General features: G+C 39.3%; 1 long non-coding RNA gene across 1 annotated transcript in view; it reads left to right on the top strand.

Moving 5' to 3' along the window:
• Positions 1–13,773, top strand: part of LOC140198682 (uncharacterized) — a 55,721-nt gene that overhangs the window by 5,316 nt on the left and 36,632 nt on the right. Inside the window, exon 2 of the long non-coding RNA XR_011886236.1 lies at positions 9,473–9,569. This is a non-coding gene — a long non-coding RNA (uncharacterized lncRNA). The remainder of the gene's footprint in view (positions 1–9,472; positions 9,570–13,773) is intronic.

The raw sequence follows: 13,773 nt of genomic DNA, 5'->3' as shown, positions 1-13,773 counted from the left end.
AACTACACCTCCCAAAATGTGCACATGTAAGTATAGCTTGGAACAGCAGCACAACTTACAAGGCCTCTGGTTCTCTTCGATCTTGTGCATTGGATCCTCATTACCAGTCAGTGATGCAACCAGTCAAATTGCCCTCCATGGTACAACTGTAGAAGTTTACGAGAGTGACATACCAAATCTCCTCAGACCTCTAGTGAAATACAGCCAGTAGCTGCATCAATGTGTTGAGCCCACGATAGATCCTCGGAGATGCTGACACCCAGCAACTTGAAGCTGATCATCCCTTCCACTGCTGATCCTAAAATGGTGGTTGGTGTGTGTTGTCCTGATGTCCCCATTCAATTCCTTGGTATTGATGGCGTTGAGTGTGAGGTTGTTGTCATGACACCACTCAGCCAGCTAATTTGTTTTGCCTCCCTGTCACCTTCTGAGATTCTGGCATCAAGAGCGCCATCATCGGCGAATTTTGCAGATGGTACTTGATCTGTGCCAAGCCACACGGTCATGTGTGGAGAGACCGGAGCAGTGGGTAAGCGTGCATCGTTGAGATGCATCTGTAACTGTCAGCGATATGGAGATGTTACTATTGATCCAAGCTGACTGTGGTGGCCTGATGAGGAAGTCAAAAATCCAGATGCAGGGGGAGGTAGAGAGGCCAAGGTTTTGAAGCATGTGATTAGAACAGAGGGGACAATGGTGTTGAACTCTGAGTTGTAGTCAATTAATAGCAACCTGACATAGATATTCCTGTTGACAAGGTGGGCCAAAGCTGAGTGGGGAGCCAATGAAATTGCATCTGCTGTAGACCTATTGTGGCAATATGCAATTTACAGCAGGTCCAGATCTTTGCTCGGGTAGGAGTTAATTCTAGCCATCACGCACCTCTCAAAGTTCATCACGGTAGATGTGCATGCTATTGGGCAATAGTGCAGCTCATGCTGCTCTTTTTGGGCTCCAAAATGATTGATGTCCTTTTGAAGCAGATGGGAACCTCTGGCTGTAGCAATGAGAGTTTGAAAATGTCCTTGAACATTCCAGCCTGCAGGTTGGTATAGGCTTTCAGTACTCTCTCAGCTACACCATTGGGGCCTGATGCATAGCGAGTGTTCCCCCTCTTAAAGGATGAAGTATGAACTGTTTACTTTAATTTCAACCTCTTTAGTCTTCCAGGATGCTGTCATTTTCTCCATTATCTTCCTCCACTGTCATGAACAACTTTCCACTCTGCAACCCCTTAAAACTATACCCAAGTCATTATCTGAATATCTAGAAATGTATAGCTAAGCTAATTCCTTATTAAAGCCAAACATTAGTAGAAAAACATGGAAAGTTAGCTTACTTTTTAAATGTGAGACCAGGAAAGGCTTTGAAGTTCAGAATGACCCAGATCCTTTTGAACATGAATCACTATGTGTAGGTGTGGCAAGCAAATAGGAAGGCAGTTGTATCTTTTATCAATTTATTGGAAGGCTTTTATTGTAAGAGGATTGAGTGTAAGAGTAGACATCCTACTTCCATTATATCAGGTCTTGCTGAGCCTGAAACTGAATGTTCTCCGCACGCTTGGTTACTTTACCTAAGGAAGGATATATTTGTGATAGAGAAGTACAACAAATGTTCACCAGAGATAGTGAACTTCTCATATAATCAGTGATTAAACAGAGCATATTTATACTCCTGAGCTTAAAAGAATGCAAGGTTATCTAATTAAAACCCTTGACTGAGGTATTCAGAGTTATGACCCATTGTCTCAATTTAAGGGAACAGGGATGAGGCAAAAATTTTTACCCAGAAGGTAGCAAATTTTTGGAGTACTCTGCCTCAGTGGGCTCTGGAGGCTCATTTTCTGGCTGGGTATATTCAATGCAGAAATCCATAGATTCTTAGATATTGATGGAAGTAAGGGATTTGCAGTTTGTGCAGGAAAGTGACACGGCGGTATAAGAGCAGTTGTGATCTTACTGAATGGTGCAGCAAATATTCAGGGCTGAATAGACCACTCCTGCTTTATTCTTTTCCTAATGTCTCTTGGTGCACATTTGTTGTTTTATCGTGTAATCATTGCTTCCATTCCATCTTCAGGTCTGCTTTCAATTAAACAGAATTCATCTATTTGTATTTCTTCACAAACACGCAAAATGCTGGAGCAACTCAGCATGTCAGGCAGCACCTACAGCGAAAAATGAACAGTCAATGTTTCAGCCTCAACATTGATCGTTCATTTCCCTTCATAGTTCCTGCAGTGTTTTGTGTGTGTTGATCTGAATTTCCAACAGCTTCAGCCTGTGTTGTGACTGTGAACGGCTTCAGCTTTCTATCCTGTCTGTAATATTAATTAGAAAGTGTTTAGAAAACTTCTAGATTCATAATGATGTTGGAGTTGACTTGGAATTCTGTAATTAATGTTTTTCTATCTTTATAGCATTTTAAATAATGTGATGTTATCATACATAGCTTCAGCCAAATGGTACATAATTTCAGACAAACCCTTGGTGCCACATGATCTTTGAATTTTGGCCTCAGCCAAGAACAGGAATAATCAGCTGGTTTGCTGATGCAGATGCTTGATGGAAGATATGAAGGCTGGAAAGATTTTAGATGACATGCTTTTCACAAGTCAACTATTTTGCAAAAGGGAAGAATAAATGTTAGAAAACTACGTTCTTTACTCAAATGCATTTCTATTAATGATTTTGGGTTGATCTGCTCTGCAAGTATTCTATGTTCTTCTATTGTTTAACATGGTGAGAAAATACTAAACTATTTTTTGTAGGATGGCATGTTGAAACACAGTCAGTAACTCTGGTCTGTTATTGGAAACTCACTGAAACATTCAACTTGTGCAAACTTGCTATAAGTGTGTAATTCTAAAGAAACAACTCCAAAGGCGAGTTTGTTGCCACAAAGCACTCATTTGCAATACCACTATGATTTCACATACTTACTAATGCTAACAAGTTTTCGTATTAAATGTGACTAATCATACAATCTTATAGCACACAAGGAAACTATTTGAATCATCACACATCTGTAACTCTATCTATTTACTCCAGTTCCCTCGGTCTTTTCTCACTTTCAGTTACTATTTATGTTCTTTAAAATGCACTGATTACAGACTAAAGATTAGCTTTATCTGTCACACGTACATCGCAGCATACAGTGAATTGCATGTTTGCATCAATGACCAGCACGCAGTCTGAGATTGCTGGGGGCAAGCTGCAAATGACGCCATGCTTCCTTGCCAACATAGTATCTCCTTTACTAACACTAATGCATACACCTTTGGAATGTAGGAGGAACTGGAGCAACTTGAGGAAAGTCCACCATCACAGGGAGAATGTAAGAACTCCATGCAGACAGTGGCAGGAATTGAATCCCAGAAGAATATCCATATCTAAAGATGGTCAAAGATACATCTTCGACTTTGATAATAAATTTCAGATAAGTTGAAGCTTTTTACTTAAGGGAGATGACTGTGATTGGAAAGGAAACTATCCTTGAGCTTTTTCTGGCAATTTCTATCTACGCCCTTGGAGTTTGTTGCACTGCTCTGGGAAAATTAGAAGATGCCTTACTTTGATTTGGTGTTCTTACCATGAGTATTACAAGCCACTTGAGAAATTGCAATAAGGGTAATTGAGTCAGAAAATCAGAAACAATGAATGAAAATCTAGTTGAGAAGATGATTTTTGACACAATTTATAATTGACAAGCCTGGGCAAAGAAGAATGTTGTCATGGTATTGGGCAGAAGATTACCAAGTCTGATAAGGAAGAGCCATGGTTATACAGAGCCTTGAAAAAGTATTTAGGACCCACAACTATTTTCACATTTTACTGTCTTAGTTTTCTAATTTAAAATATATTGAAGTGGGATTTTTGAACTAGTTTACAAAATAATGTCAAATCAAAAGAGAAATTCCCAAACCTGTCAATAATTTATTAAAATTAAAAACCAAAATTGTGAGGCTGAAAATGTACTCATTCTCTTTGTAATTATTACACTAACTTCTCTCACGTGCAATACTGTATATTGCCTTACCAACTCACCCAATTTGTTGATGTTGAAAACAAGAGAATCATCAGTTTTCAATTAATTCAGAAGAATAAATAACTCCTTTCTCTGTAAGGTCCAACAGTATGGTAGATTTTTAACAGATAAAAACAAAATGAAGACAAAAAGACATTCAATAGAAGTTAGGGAAATGATAATAGAGAAACACAAATCTGGGGAAGGGTACTAGACCATTACAAACCCATGGAACATGCCTCAGAGCTCAGTGTAGTCCATCATGAAAAAGTGGAAAAAATATGAAAGCACAGCCACACTGCTTAGTTCTGACTGCCTCTCGATACTTAGTGACTGGAGAAGCATGGCACTTGAATGATGCCAGCAGTACTCTGGGTGAGCTGCAGAAATCAGCGGCTGCAACTGGAGATGAAATTCATGGCTCCACGATCTCTAAAGCCTTGCACAAAAAAAGGTATTTGTGGAAGAGTGGCAAGGAAGATGCCTTGGTTGAAAAAGAAGCTTATCCTTGCCCATAAAGACTTCGCAAAATGTCATTTAGGAGATACTGTAAAGATGTGGAACAAGATCTTGTGGTCGGATGGGACTGAAGTGGACCTTTTTGGCTTTAGCGCTAAGTGATACATGTGGCGTAAATCTAATACTGCGCATCAGCCAGGTAAAACCATCGCTATTGTAAAGTATGGTACAGGTAGCATCATGTTATGGGGATGCTTTTCAGCACCGGGGACTGGGATTGATCAGAAGATGAGTCCTACTAAATACAGAGATCCTGGATAAAAAACTGCAAGCCCCTGCCAGAAAAAGGAGGAAGTTCATCTTTCAAAAGGACAACAGGACAACGACCCAAAGCACACTGTCAGAGCAATCATGGAGTGTCTTCAAATGATGAAAATTGATGTCTTTGAGTGGTCCATTCGAGTCCTGACCTTAACCCAATCAAAAATCTCTGGCAAGACCTCATGATTGCTGCCCACTGCCACCCCCCAGCTAACCTGGCAACACTTGAGAAATTTTGCAAGGAGGAATGGACTAATTTTGCTCCATCACATTGTGCAAAGCTCATAAAAACTTATCCAAAAAGACTACTGGCTGTAACGGCTGTGAGAGGTGGTTCAACTGAGCGAAGAGTCATGAATGCTTTCGAAGCACTGATATTTCAGTTTTTGAATTTATAGTTTTTCATGCTTTACAATTTTCCCTGTTTTTTGGTGGGTGGGGGAGGCTCCACTGTGAAGAAAAAGAACTATGTGACTCACAAATAAAAATTCTCAGTTAAATTGATCAAAATCCCTGATTGTAATACTCATTTATGTGAACAAAGTGTTGGAGGCTGACTACTTTTACAAGGCACTGTATTTTAGTAGGAATTTGGATGTAATTCCGGAACTCAGGAAGCTGAATAGGCTAAAGGTCGATAAATCTCCTGGACCAGATGGAATGCACCCTCGTGTTCTGAAGGAAGTAGCTGTGGAGATTGCGGAGGCATTAGCGATGATCTTTCAAAAGTCGATAGATTCTGGCATGGTTCCGGAAGACTGGAAAATTGCAAATGTCACTCCGCTATTTAAGAAGGGGGCAAGGAAGCAAAAAGGAAATTACAGACCTGTTAGCTTGACGTCGGTGGTTGGGAAGTTGTTGGAGTCGATTGTCAAGGATGAGGTTACAGAGTACCTGGAGGCATATGACAAGATAGGCAGAACTCAGCATGGATTCCTTAAAGGAAAATCCTGCCTGACAAACCTATTACAAATTTTTGAGGAAATTACCAGTAGGCTAGACAAGGGAGATGCAGTGGATGTTGTATATTTGGATTTTCAGAAGGCCTTTGACAAGGTGCCACACATGAGGCTGCTTAACAAGAAAAGAGCCCATGGAATTACAGGAAAGTTACATATGTGGATAGAGCGTTGGCTGATTGGCAGGAAACAGAGTGGGAATAAAGGGATCCTATTCTGGTTGGCTGCCGGTTACCAGTGGTTTTCCACAGGGATCAGTGTTGGGGCCACTTCTTTTTACATTGTACATCAACGATCTGGATTATGGAATAGATGGCTTTGTGGCTAAGTTTGCTGACGATACGAAGATAGGTGGAGGGGCCGGTAGTGCTGAGGAAACGGAGAGTCTGCAGAGAGACTTGGATAGATTGGAAGAATGGGCAGAGAAGTGGCAAATGAAGTACAATGTTGGAAAGTGTATGGTTATGCACTTTGGCAGAAAAAATAAACGGGCAGACTATTATTTAAATGGGGAAAGAATTCAAAGTTCTGAGATGCAATGGGACTTGGGAGTCCTCGTACAGGATTCCCTTAAAGTTAACCTTCAGGTTGAGTCGGTAGTGAAGAAGGCGAATGCAATGTTGGCATTCATTTCTAGAGGAATAGAGTATAAGAACAGAGATGTGATGTTGAGGCTCTATAAGGCACTGGTGAGACCTCACTTGGAGTACTGTGGGCAGTTTTGGTCTCCTTATTCAAGAAAGGATGTGCTGACGTTGGAGAGGGTACAGAAAAGATTCACTAGAATGATTCTGGGAACGAGAGGGTTAACATATGAGGAATGTTTGTCCGCTCTTGGACTGTATTCCTTGGAGTTTAGAAGAATGAGGGGAGACTTCATAGAAACATTTCGAATGTTAAAAGGCATGGACAGAGTGGATGTGGCAAAGTTGTTTCCCATGATGGGGGAGTCTAGTACGAGAGGGCATGACTTCAGGATTGAAGGGCGCCCTTTCAGAACAGAAATGCGAAAAAATTTTTTTAGTCAGAGGGTGGTGAATCTATGTTATTTGTTGCCACAGGCAGCAGTGGAAGCCAAGTCATTGGGTGTATTTAAGGCAGAGATTGATAGGTATCTGAGTAGCCAGGGCATCAAAGGTTATGGTGAGAAGGCGGGGGAGTGGGACTAAATAGGATAAAATGGATCAGCTCATGATAAAATGGTGGAGCAGACTCGATGAGCCGAATGGCCTACTTCTGCTCCTTTGTCTTATGGTCTTATGGTCTTATGGTAATGAGTTGTGAGCAACTAAGTTAGGATAGTGAGGAAATAGAGATAGTGCAGCACAGCATAAGTTTTCATTGACTTGCTGCATTTGAGAACCTTACAAACAGCAATAATGGACACTGTAAGAAATAAGTGAAATTGAAGGAATACAGCTAACATTTTAAAATGGTAAATAAGTAAGTAAATTGATAAATTTGTTTATTTTTCACCTGTACTGAGGTACAATGACAAACATGTTTTGCATATCATTCATAAAGATCAATTCATTATAACAGTTCATTGAGATAGTTCAAAGTAAAAGAAAGGCAGATTGCAGAATAACGTGTTACAGTTAAAGAGAAAATGCAGTGCGTGTAGAAAATAAAGTGCAAAGTCATACAAAGTAGATTGTGAAGTTGAAAATCCACTCTAATTCACTAGGAACTGTTCATTAGTCTTACAAGAGCAGAATATAAATGTCCTTGACTTTGGTGGTAAGTGCTTTCAGGCTTTTGTATAAATTATGTTTATATATCTTTTTTCACATAAAGTGAATCAAGGATTGCTGTGGGAACTTTATCAAACCAAATTCACCATAGATTACAAAGAAGAGTAGTTAACACCATAGTAGAATAATAGCTTTGTCAAGGGGTGGGGGGTACCTTTTTGAGAGGATTTTAAAGGAAAAATGGTCAAGTTGTTTGTGATGTACTTCCAAAGTTTGGGTCTTTGGATTAGAAAGCACGGCTGCCAATATGGGAGTGATTAAAACTGGATAAATGCAATAGGCCAAACATGAAAGATTGTTAGGGATATTAGAGACAATCAAGGGCAACGCAATGGAGGGTAATATCTGAGAAATTTTATTTTTATCCTATCTACGCTTGAGCTTTGCTGATTTTTGGACTTGTCGTTTGACCTGGCAGTTTAAAAATAAAATGCAAGTATATCTTAACACCTCCACTAAAAATGCTCATTCACTGAACTGAAAAAAATCTGGAAAGGGGGAAGTAAATCATTTGCTTCACCCTGAGCATGCACTCGTTTAAAATCTGCTTATGAATCTCATGACTTCCTGAGGTTATTTTTAGTCATTAAGTGTCACCAACTGGCTTTAGGAGCAACGATCACTTTATTTAAGTTCTCTTGATGAAGTGTAAATATTTAAAGACTGCTTAAGTAATGTATCAACATCAGCGTCTGACACACTGGAAAATAGCCAGCAGGTAGAAAGTGTTTATAAGCAAAAGAACAGTGAGAAGAAAGAGAGTGCAAACACATATGAACATCTCTATTCTATTGCCAGACAGGCAATTGGTTCCAGTTCATCCAACACTAACAATATAACAAAGGTCTAGTCTGTCTGAATGGACATTTGCCTGTGGCTCCCCAATAACTTGCAGCAACAACATGCATGATAGTTGCTGTCCGATTGTGAAAACTTCTGAACTCCTGGTCATGATACAGGTTGATAACATGGTAGCAGGTAGATAACCTCCGATAGATAGATGTGGTTAGGTAAATAAATAGAAAACTGATATTCATTAGTCAGGGCATTAAATACAGAAGTGGGAAAGTTATGCTCCAACACTATACAATCTTAGTCAGACTTGAGTGGGATAACTGCATGCAGTTTGGTCTCTATGCTGTTGGAAGAATCTGATAGTAGTGGCAAAGATGCAGAGGAGACTCACCAGGAACTTGTATGTGATGGAATAGTTCAGTTATGAGGAGAGGCTGGAAAGTCTAGATCTGTTCTCTCAGAGCAGAAGAGGTTAAGGGGAAGATGACTGAGGCATATAAAATTATGAAGGGTATAGATAAAGTAGACTGGAGGAAACCTTCCTCCATAGCAGAGGTAGATAAAACTAGAAGACATAGTTTTAGATTTAAAGGCAATCAGAGGAGGAGTTTCTTCACCCAGGGAGTGGTAAGTACTGTGAATGCAATGGCAGAGTGAGTAGTTGAATTCGGGTTGTTGATAGCATTACAGAAGTGTCCAGATACGAAAGAATCATTTAGGCTTAGATAATTTCAAGTTTCATCTCTTGATTATGAGGGAAATGATAATAGTTAGCTCTTCCTCTTCTAGAAAGGTTGATTTTGCTTTTAACACATTAGTGCATTCTCCAGGATTTCATTTGAGGGCTTTATAGTTGAGTAGAATGTACCCAGCGATGTATTTCAAATTTTATTGGGGTTTAATAGAAAAGACACATGAATGTGGAGAGATTCTCCCATTTTGCTAAGCTTGTCTTATATGAAGGAAATATTGTATTTGGTGTGTGCTATTTGAAGAGAAACAATGTTGACCTTAGAGCCTTTGAATGGCCTAACCCTGCTTCATCTCGTGTTCTCATTTATAACAATTTATTTTTATTACAAATTAAATGGATGTTAATTGTATGTGTTGTCAGAGTGCACTTAAATGATGAAAAATCCATCACACTTCTGACAGGTGGCTTAAAGATAATGGAAGACATGGGGAATCAGATGACGATCAAGGAAGACACAACTTTTGTTGCACACAGTACAACGATAAATAGCACAAAGAGGTATGGTTTGTCTAATATGACAGCAACACTAAATCTAGACCAGCTCCTCCGTCACTAAAGGAAGAAAGCTTGAACTTATACGTAACCTTCATTGTCCTCAAGTGGTTCCAAAGCGGTCCAAAAATAATACACAGTAAAAAAATAATCGGGTACTGTTTCACAAGAATGTTGGAGATAAACACACAAGCTTGCACTTCTAGTCGTGTGAAGATTACCTATTGTTGTTATCCTGTGCCTAATTGTTCATGCTTTTCTGCATTCTGGCACAGAATGCTTTGTTTTCTGATGTGTAATGAGTTCAATTTCTCTTCAAAGAAAATGCAATGTTATCATTCTCTAAATAGCTGCCTGGCAAAAAAAAATGAGTCCTTTGAAAACAAAAGAAAGAATGTCATAATAATTCAACTGGGAACATATTTCTAGATTTCTACAGGGCTATTTAAAAAGAGCAGGAGTTTCTCCCAAATTACAGCCAGTCTTGTTTTCTATGATAAGACCTTTGTAAACATTTCCTAATTAGTCATCTCACTTCTTTGTAATTCATGTTATACTTTGAAAGACTATCTCAGTTCCAGTCATTTATCATTACATAATCTCATTCGTTTTGTTATTGAGGAGAATATTCTTGAGGTGTTTTACCTTTTTGCGTTGTCAACTCCACATGGGTAAACAATAAGGGTTTCACAAGCATTCAAGTTGTGTTTGGCTTTTGGCAGAGATATCTCTTCCAAAGTGAATTCCTTGCTTTTATTATAGTGGGATGGAAATATTTTAATGACTTTGGGTCTCATCTTGAACACCAGAAGTATTTCATCTCCTCTGCTACAAACTGGAGGTGAAAGATCACAATCTGCTTTTTATAAGCTGAAGGGATATATGCTTATATTTGTCAGACTAATTCAGTGAAGGATTTCTTTCACTCTTTTGTGAACTGTCATGGAAAGTGATGAGGGAAATGCGTCATTGCATATCTTGTGAATTGTTTGGGTGACATAAGGACTGTGGCTGAATAAATGACATTGAAGTCTGAGATGTGGGTGAATGGCTGGGAATGATGTATGTAGTGGGAAAGGGTGGGAGTGTGGTGGTATACATGAATGTTAGGCATGTATCTTGATGGAGATTGCTATTCCTTAGTATCATGCAACACACAGAAAACGCTGGAGGAACTCAGCAAGCAGGGCAGGATCTATGGAAAAAAATACAGTCGATATTTCGGACCGAGACCCGGCCTGCTAAGTTCCTCCAGCGTTTTCTGTGTGTTGCTTGGATTTCCAGCATCTGCAGCTTTCCTCTTCGGTGTGTGTCATGGAGTAGGCTGTGAAACTAATTGTGTAGTTGCTTGGGAATGGGATTTGTGACAGCACCATATACATTACATGTTGTAAGTATAATATAGATTATACTACCTGAAAGAGTCAAAAGGTATTCACACAATGGAAAAGAATTAGTTATTTAATAGAAGAAAAAAATGTACAAAATGTAGGGATCAAGAAACTAATTAAAATATCTCTTTCAAAGGACGATTAAAGACATGATGGACAAATAGCATCCTATTGAATCCGGTGGATTTATGCTGCTGGTGTGTGTAATGACTACTGATTCACTGTATACCATGAAAATTAGGTTACCATTGTAAAGCTGCTGCTCACAAAATTTGAAAGGTGTAGTTCTGCTGCATTGTGAGAGCAGGTGCCCGGGAGAATTTTGTCCTTCCTTTGTAAACTGAGCATTAAAATAAAACTGCAACAAATGAAACCTCCATATGGATAGAGTCTTGTCATACAGATGTAATAAAATTTCCCACTGCGTAATTTGAACAAGCGCAGGAAGAATGAGAATCAAAATCAAGTTTAATATCAGTATCCTGTTGTGAAATTTGTTAATACATCATAGTATAGAAAAATGAATAAATTAATTAATTAAATTGAGTATATATATATATATATATATATATATATATATATATATATATATGTGTATATTAAATAGTTAAATTAAAACAGAAATAATAAAAAAATTTGAGGTAGCATTAGAAATTGTATGGCAGAGGGGAAAAAGCTGTTCCTGAATCGCTGAGTGTGTACATTTAGGTTTCTGTACCACCTTCCTGACAGTAACAATGAGAAGAGGGCATGTCCTGGGTGATGGGGGTCCCTAATAATGGATGTCGCCTTTCTGAGGCATCACTCTTTGAGGTGTCTTAGATACTGCGGAGACTAGCACCCATGATGGAGCTGACTAATTTTATAACTTTCCGTAAGCTTCTTTCAATCCTGTTACCTAGACCACAATCACTTCTTTAGAGTGTCCAGTTATTTCATCATTGCTGTTTTTTATACCTTTATTGTGTGACAACTGAATGCTGCAGCTCCTTCTATCATAACAACACAACACTAAAATTCAGTTAATTGGATGAGTTTGTGTAAAGTGCTATATAAAAGTAAAGAAACAATAAAAACTGCAATAGTTTGGTTGTGGAATGTGTTGGAACTACTGACGACAAAGGAAGGTATGTATACATTCAAATTTTCGTCCTTTAATGACAGAGGTACTGATTCAGATATAGCATTGCTGCCAGAGTAAACAAAACATCTATACGTTTTAAGGTATGGAAAACACACTTAGAAGGCTTTCTGGGCCTTTTACAACATTATACTGTTGGTGTCATTTGGATAGACAAAAATATTTCCAAAGAATCTTAAAGTTATGGATGAAAACTACTTAAGCCTATCCTTATACCTTCCAATTTATTTTCGCAACATTTGTTTTTCAGCCATTTCATTTTAAATGGCATCGGGTTGTCCATGGCGATAAACTACATCTGAGGAGCAGTGATTTCTGATGCTTAGATTGCTATGGATAAGCTATAATTTGAATATAATTTTAATTCATCCAATTATTTCAGATGATCATGTGGAAATCCATCTGAGAAACACCATTATAATATCAGCCTTTTGCCAATTCCCTGACCTGTCTGTCCCTGGCATTCTCCACTGCCAGCACGCCAAACAGACACTTGAAGAAAAATTCATATTCTACCCAGATAGTCTACAAACCAATGCTATGAACATTGAATTTTGTAATTTGAATTAACATGCATCCCACTTCTTCAGATCCAGCTAGGTTCTCTCACCTCTTTTTCCTCCCCTGCCCCCGAAATCCTCATCACCCATTTTGTTGTCCTCACCCACCATGTTCTACCTACCTATCACCCACACACTTAACCTACTGAGTTTCCTACCCTCTCCCCCAATGGGCCAATCTTCTCATCATCCCTCCCTTATCTGGTTCCACATTACCATCCTTACTTATCAGATTCCTGTATCTGCAGACTTTTGAGTCTCCACTTAACGTCTTTCAGCCCCTGTCTCTACCTTTATCCTTTCCTCCTCCACCTCCATATGCCCCTTTTCTCTCTCCTTAACCATCTTTACCTGTCATTCACCAGTCACTGTCTCCCAACTCCACCTTTCCTCCTTTTCCATTTATTTTCATCTACCCATGGTTCCCCTCCTCACGGTTCAACCTGCCAGATTTGAACTGAAATGTCATTATTGACTGTATCTTTTGCCATCTCCTATCACTAAATACATCTTTCCCTCCCCCATTCTCCACTTTCTGCAGTTATTGCTCTCTACATGTCTTCCTTGTCCACTTGTCCATCCCCACTGATCTCCTTCCTGGCACTTAACCATGCAAGCAGAGCAACCATTTTAATCCTACTTCACATTCCCATCCCAACATGTCTGTCCAGATCCTTGTCTACTGCCAAGATGAAGGCTACTGTCATGTTGGAGGAGTAACACTTCATATTCACTCTAGGTAGCCTCCAACCTGATGGCAAGAACATCAGTTTCTCAATCTTCAAGTAATTTCTCCCCTTTCCCCTTCTCTATTCTTTTCATTCCCCACTCTGGCTCCCCATTACCCCTTCTCTTCTTCTGTCCTGCTCATCATCTCCCTCTGGTGATCCTCCTCCTTTCCTTTCTCCCATGGTCTACTCTTCTATCAGATTCCTTCTTCTTAAGCCCTTTACCTCTTCCACCTATCACCTCTCAGCTTCTTACTTCAATCCCACCCCCACCCACCCACATTCTCCCTCACCTGGTTTCACCTATCACCTGCCATCATATAGTTTTCTCCCCCCAATATTCGATGCATATGACATTCAAATCCATCCCTCTTTCACTCCTTGGCAATT

The sequence above is a fragment of the Mobula birostris genome, chromosome 1 (assembly GCF_030028105.1).
Source record: "Mobula birostris isolate sMobBir1 chromosome 1, sMobBir1.hap1, whole genome shotgun sequence".
NCBI classification, from domain to species: Eukaryota; Metazoa; Chordata; class Chondrichthyes; order Myliobatiformes; family Myliobatidae; genus Mobula; species Mobula birostris.
This window is presented reverse-complemented; position numbering and strand designations above follow the sequence as displayed.